Source organism: Kryptolebias marmoratus, linkage group LG6 (assembly GCF_001649575.2).
Source record: "Kryptolebias marmoratus isolate JLee-2015 linkage group LG6, ASM164957v2, whole genome shotgun sequence".
NCBI lineage: Eukaryota > Metazoa > Chordata > Actinopteri > Cyprinodontiformes > Rivulidae > Kryptolebias > Kryptolebias marmoratus.
This window is the reverse complement of record NC_051435.1, coordinates 30,838,607-30,844,855: the sequence shown is the minus strand read 5'-3', so window position 1 is coordinate 30,844,855 and position 6,249 is coordinate 30,838,607. Positions and strand designations below refer to the sequence as shown.

Sequence of the window (6,249 nt, the reverse complement as noted above, 5' to 3'; positions counted from 1 at the left end):
TGTTAGGAGAGTGAGAACAATTTGCAAGCAATCCAGCTTACATCACATCTCAGCTTTAAAAGCTCAACTCCACACTCTCTATTTCTGAATTGAGAAAGCTCCTCGGATGAGAAGCGAAACGTCTTCAGCTACAGAATAGAAGTCCAGTTGTTTTTGTTTTTTAACTTTTTTTGAATTTACAGGTTTGCCACAACAGAAGCACATGGCAGCAGCTCCTCGGGGACTTTAGCTAAGCAGCCACCTGCTGCAAGTTCATTGGGTATTCCACTACCTAGGACATGATATCAAAGCAATACAGGTTAAACTGGATAGATTGGGAGTGGAAAAAACCAATCAATATTTTAAAGTGTAAATCAGTTAAACATACCTGGGACCTTGTGTGCATTCCATGAACGCACCACTCTGTCAAGTCCAATTTGGCTTACTTGACATGTCAGATTTGAGATACAGAATCTAGTGAGGTTGTCCTCCATGTTCACAACCTCTTGGTCCAGCAGGTGCACCAGAGCCCATTTAAGAGGATAGTTCTCACGATTGTTCCTCTGGCCACAACCTCTCCACTCGAAGGTTCTGATGATCCATATCCATGATGTTTTTAGGTGAAAAGGAAATTCAAAAGCAGAAAATTTAACAATTCATTATTGATTTTCTTTTAAAATCAGAACCCTCTTAATATTTTATGTTTGTGTGTGTGTGACACATACAAAGGTTTTGACTCCATTTTTACATTACTTTTGATGTAAAACTACCTAATAATAACATGGACAGTAAGGCAAATAAATGAAGTCAATGCATAGATGAAAATTGTTGAAAAGTATGTAGAAAAAAAAGTATGAACACTTACTTAAAAAAAAATATTAATAAAACTACTAGTAACATAACATATTGCACACCGCAGAAAGAATGTTGCACATGCACAGCAGTTCCACAGGGATTCTGAGAGAGCAGAGTCATGTTTAATAATGATAAATGCTCATCCCCGATAAGGGAATGTGACAGTGCATGAAGCACCAATAAATTCTATTGGATCTTCTTCTTCTATTGGATCTTTCATACAACCTATTGGATCTTTCCACCCTTGTTGATGCGGTTTGGAGGTATGGTGGCCTGTTGAGGTTGTTTCTGTATCTTGACAGCCTCCCCTGCATGTAAAGAGACAGGTAGAACTCCCTGCCATGATCAACCCAAACTTGGTCCCACATGCCATGGTTCATGGCCGCAGATCTGGAATAAAATAATGTTTATGTGACTCCATTAAATTTAACTAATTCAATGACTGTATATATTTAAAAGATAACATAGGACAGTTGTGAATATATTCACCTGTAAACATCCTCATAAATCACAAGGTTGATTTTCATTGGCATGGTGGAATGTGCAACAATTTTGCTGCTGTAGCCATCAACAGCCTAAACATGTGTAACTCCAAACATCCCAAGCTTTTCATTTTGGTCTAAATGAAATTTATGACCCATATATTCAGCCTGGTAGGGAGTTGGATTTAAATTACGAGCACCCTGCGGAAAAAATAAAATAATTAGCACACCATCTTCATAAAATGTTTTTATAATGACTCATTAGTACTTTACATTTTCAAAAATAACCAGTAAACAAACAAATATTGTACTTTTTTTTTTAGTTAATTGTCCTAACTTTATTTTAGGGACCATTTGAACCTGTAAAATCGAGCGTAATATAACACAAACATAATGATAACTGTTAAGTTTTGATTAACAACGACAGACTGTTATCTTCACTCATGTAAACCTATCAGTAGAGGTTGTATATATATATATACAGTCATGGCCGAAAGTGTTGGCACCCATGATTTTTTTCCACAAAATGAAATATTTCTCCCAGAAAATTATTGCAATTACACATTTTGTTATACACATGTTTATTTTCTTTGTGTGTATTGGAACACACAAAGCCACACTAGTGTGCCACACTAAGCATGGAGAACAGAAAGAAGAGAACTTGAGAACCAAAATTGTGGGAAAATATCAACAATCTCAAGGTTACAAGTCCATCTCCAGAGATCTTGATGTTCCTTTGTCCACGGTGCTCAACATAATCAAAAAGTTTACTACCCATGGCACTGTGGCTAATCTCCCTGGATGTGGACGGAGGAGAAAGATTGATAAAAGGTTGCAACGCAGGGTAGTCCGGATGGTGGATAAGCAGCCCCAATCAAGTTCCAAAGAAATTCAAGCTGTCCTGCAGGCGCAGGGTGCATCAGTGTCAGCTTGAACTATCCATCGACATTTGAATGAAATGAAATGCTATGGCAGGAGACCCAGGAGGACCCCACTGCTGACACAGAGACATAAAAAAGCTAGACTGTCAAAATGTATGTAAGTAAGCCAAAATCCTTCTGGGAAAACATCTTGTGGACAGATGAGACCAAGATAGAGCTCTTTGGTAAAGCACATCATTCTACCATTTACCGAAAACGGAATGAGGCATACAAAGAAAAGAACACAGTACCTACAGTCAAATATGGTGGAGGTTCAAAGATGTTTTGGGGTTAATTTGCTGCCTCTGGAACTGGGTGCCTTGACTGTGTGCAAGGCATCATGAAATCTGAAGATTACCAAAGGATTTTGGGTCGCAATGTAGGGCCCAATGTCAGAAAACTGAGTTTGTGTCCTAGGTCATGTGTCTTGCAGCAGGACAATGACCCCAAACATACTTCAAGAAGCACCCAGGCTGTATCCCATTGAGATCAGAGATTTAGGCATCCTAAACATGTATCTTTTTGGACTGTGGGAGAAGATGCAAAGTCCACATAGAAAGACCCTAGGCCCAACCTGGGGCTTGAACTGAGGACCTTCTTGCTGTGAGGCAACAGTGCTAACCACTTAACCACTGTGCTGACTTGAGGTTTATAGTAACTGTACCAGGTTACTGTAATTTGTAGACTCAATATTGATTTGGTCCCAGTATAGCATACCAAAGCAGAGTTGCCCTGAGATACTAAGTATCTTGACTAATCACTAATGCTTCCACATCATCTCCCTCTGAGAAAGCTTGCAAATCACTCTCCTCTAGAAATATCAAGCAGACCCTCCCCCTCTCCTCCCCCCAAAATAAGTCCCTCATCCACAATTTTCCTTCTCATTTGCACTTTGTCATGCTGATTCTCCCTAAAATAAAGCAATGAAATGAATCTATCATTGAGCTGATAATAAAAGACGATGGAGACACAGCTTCCGGGACTTTAGTTTGTACATTTAGCCAGAAAATGACTCTGAACTGTCACAAAGTGAAAATCTCTGATGGAAGCACTTGTGTGTGTGATCACTATGTCTCTGTCTATATGTATGTGTGTGCGTGTTTGTAGTGCATGTGTCTGAGTGTGAATTGCTTCCAGCCCCAGTCATCATGAATCATTGGTTTAAATGATCCTACCATGCTAATTCCTGCTGATTCCTTTCCATGCTGTTATTATAAAAGTCAGCACAACAGTCATTAACAGCAGAAAACAGCTTAAAACTTTACCCATCTGACTCCAGAATGAACCCAGCACAGCAAGCCATGAAACATGACCCTGTGTGGGTGTGTTTGTATGTGTGTGTGTGCATATGTGAGAAAGAGAGGGAGTGCGTGTGAGCTTCCTAATCCAGGATTTATTGGCCATTAGTACAGCCTGAAAGTCATTACAGTTCATTTTGCTGCCGGCTTGACGTTTTATTAGGACAAATACAGCCTTTTTGGATATGTGTATGTGTGTACTTGTGTGAATAACCATATGAGTATGCTGCAGTGTTTATCAGTGTGTTTGAGCATGAGTGCATGTGAGTGACATTTTATCAGGATAAATTTCCCCACAGGGATTGCAACCATAATTTCTGAGAGCAGTAAAAAGACTAAAAAGCCTCAAGAATAGATAGATACATAGTTAATAGAAGAACTGGCAGCTGAATACAATAGAAAAAGGATTCACGTGATGCAACGGATGGATGATGGCTAGAGAGAACTGAAATAAAAGATGGGCATAAGTTTTAAAAGGCAATAGTACTGGAAAGCACTTGGGGAAATGTTTGAAAAGCCATTTAAATCAGATAGGAACAGAAAGAACTTAATATCTAGGTGAATCAAAAGATAGCAGGTTAAATTGATTCATTTTATTTATTGCTTGTTACTGAACTGGCACTAAACCTCATACTTTATACAGACTAGATTTGTTGTGGGGTCAAAACTTATTTGGATCTTTACATGCTAAATGTTTCACATAACCCTTTAACGTTTTGTCAATAGAATGTAGTGTGTCAAACATTTTATCTTATTTGATTAAGATTATTTGCAAAAAAAAAAAACAACAACTTGTGACCTGCCTCATAATGCCTGCTGGAGATAGGCAACAGCTCTACCTGCTACCCTACAGGGAAAAGAAAATGGATGTATGGATTAATTATTTGATGACTTAAAGGGCTAAGGGGCTCACTCTAGATTTCCTGCACCGTCACATGACATGGGGCAGTTATGGTCCATAGTAAGGCTGCCTATTGGTAATTAGGAGTGTGCAGATTGCAGAGATGGAAAGAGTACTAAAATAACATACTCAAGTAAATGGACAGCTACTTTTTGAAATTTTACTCAAGTACAAGTAAAGTTACTTGAATAAAATTTACTCAATTAAAAGCAAAAAATAAGTCATTAAAATTTAATTTGTGTAAAATTTAGTTACTCTATTACAGCAAGAGGGTATCTTTCCTGCAGAGCACAAAAGAACGTTTTTTTTTTTTGTTGTTGTTTTTTTGTCAAACAAGCTCTTAAATGAAAAAAGCCTCAAAGTTTAATACGCAATTACAAAATAAAACATGTCTACACATTATATTGAAAACACTTAGAGGTCATAAATTTTCATTTTAGTTCAGACCATCCCATGGTGCTTAACTTGTTCAAAACAAAACATGTTTAACAAACCACACAGCAGCTGTTAGAAAAAAAACTTTTTTAAGACCTGCTCTGGTCTAGATTTTGATTACAGTTTATTCTTGTGGCTACAATAATACAGTTTTTGCTCAAAGACACTTGAAAAGGCATAAACACAACCTTTACAATTGGAAGGTATGAATATACACTCACCAGCCACTTTATTAGGTACACCTGTCCAACTGCTCATTAACGCAATTGCACTCTGTGCATCTCCAGGTGGCATACTTGCACATATACACCAACATAACATGAATACACTTTTCCTTTTATTTCTTCTTTTTCCTATACAATCAGTCTTTCTGTTTTTTCTGCTACACATACGCTCACCCACACACACATACAGTACATCTTCATGCACCGATTCACAAATAATCCTAATGGTTGAAGGTCATACAAACAGGTTATTATTACAGCAGTGTGGACTGCCTACTTTGATTCTGAACTCAGTCTTTTTTTAATAAAGTAAATCATGTAATTGATGTAATCTTTGCCACTCTCCCATAAAGTTTAGACTGATAAAAAACCCAGGTAACAGTTGTTGTAGATCAGTCTTTCCCATCTCACCTGCTGAAGCGTGGAGCTTTTTCAGTGTGGTCACAGGTGTCTTGGTGGTCTCTCTCATTATTCTCCTTTTTCACAAACACCCAGTTTGCGATGATGAGCTGCTCTTGATAGATTTACATAGATTTACTGTCCCATTTTTCTTCCATTTCTTGATGACAGATTTGACAGAACTCCTGGGGATGTTTAGGGCTTTGGAAATCCTTCTGTATCCATTCCTTGACTTGTACTTTTCAAAAGTCTTTTCTCTGATTTCCTTGGAATGTTCTTTTGTTTTCATGCTGTAATGGTAGCCAGAAATACTGGTTAACCAGTGAATAAACCTTCCAGGCACAGGTGTTCTTATAAGCCAATTACTCGAGACACATCCACTGGCCTCAGGTGATTCCCATTTCACTAACTGTGAGACTACTGGCACCAAGTGGCTGGACCTCTGTTGAATTAGGACAGTCATTTTAAAGGTTGTGAATATTAATGCAGTCATTTAAGTAGCATTAAAGAAGATTCTTTTTTCATTTTGTCTAACTTATTGTTATCTTTCAGTAATTGTTTTGTGAAAAGTTTATTCTGACTTCACTGATTCCTGGTTGTTTTGATATGTGTACAATTCGTGAGCACTGTTTTTAACACTAAATCAGTCAGAGAAAGATAATGCTTCTAGGCTCATAAAAGCATCATTCATTGCTGAAATTAGATATGTTTATTTGATTACTAAGCTTTTGAAATACAAAAAATGATAGTTGATCA

At 37.7% G+C, this 6,249-nt stretch overlaps 1 long non-coding RNA gene across 1 annotated transcript; it reads right to left on the bottom strand.

Annotated features, from left to right (window-relative positions):
• Nucleotides 1-221: 221 nt before the first annotated feature.
• Nucleotides 222-5,741, bottom strand: LOC112451459. The gene is made up of 3 exons (XR_003040284.2): nt 5,506-5,741; nt 1,324-1,517; nt 222-1,224 (listed from the first exon to the last, which is right to left on the bottom strand). It is a non-coding gene; the product is annotated as an uncharacterized LOC112451459 (long non-coding RNA).
• Between the last annotated feature and the right edge of the window lie 508 nt (nt 5,742-6,249).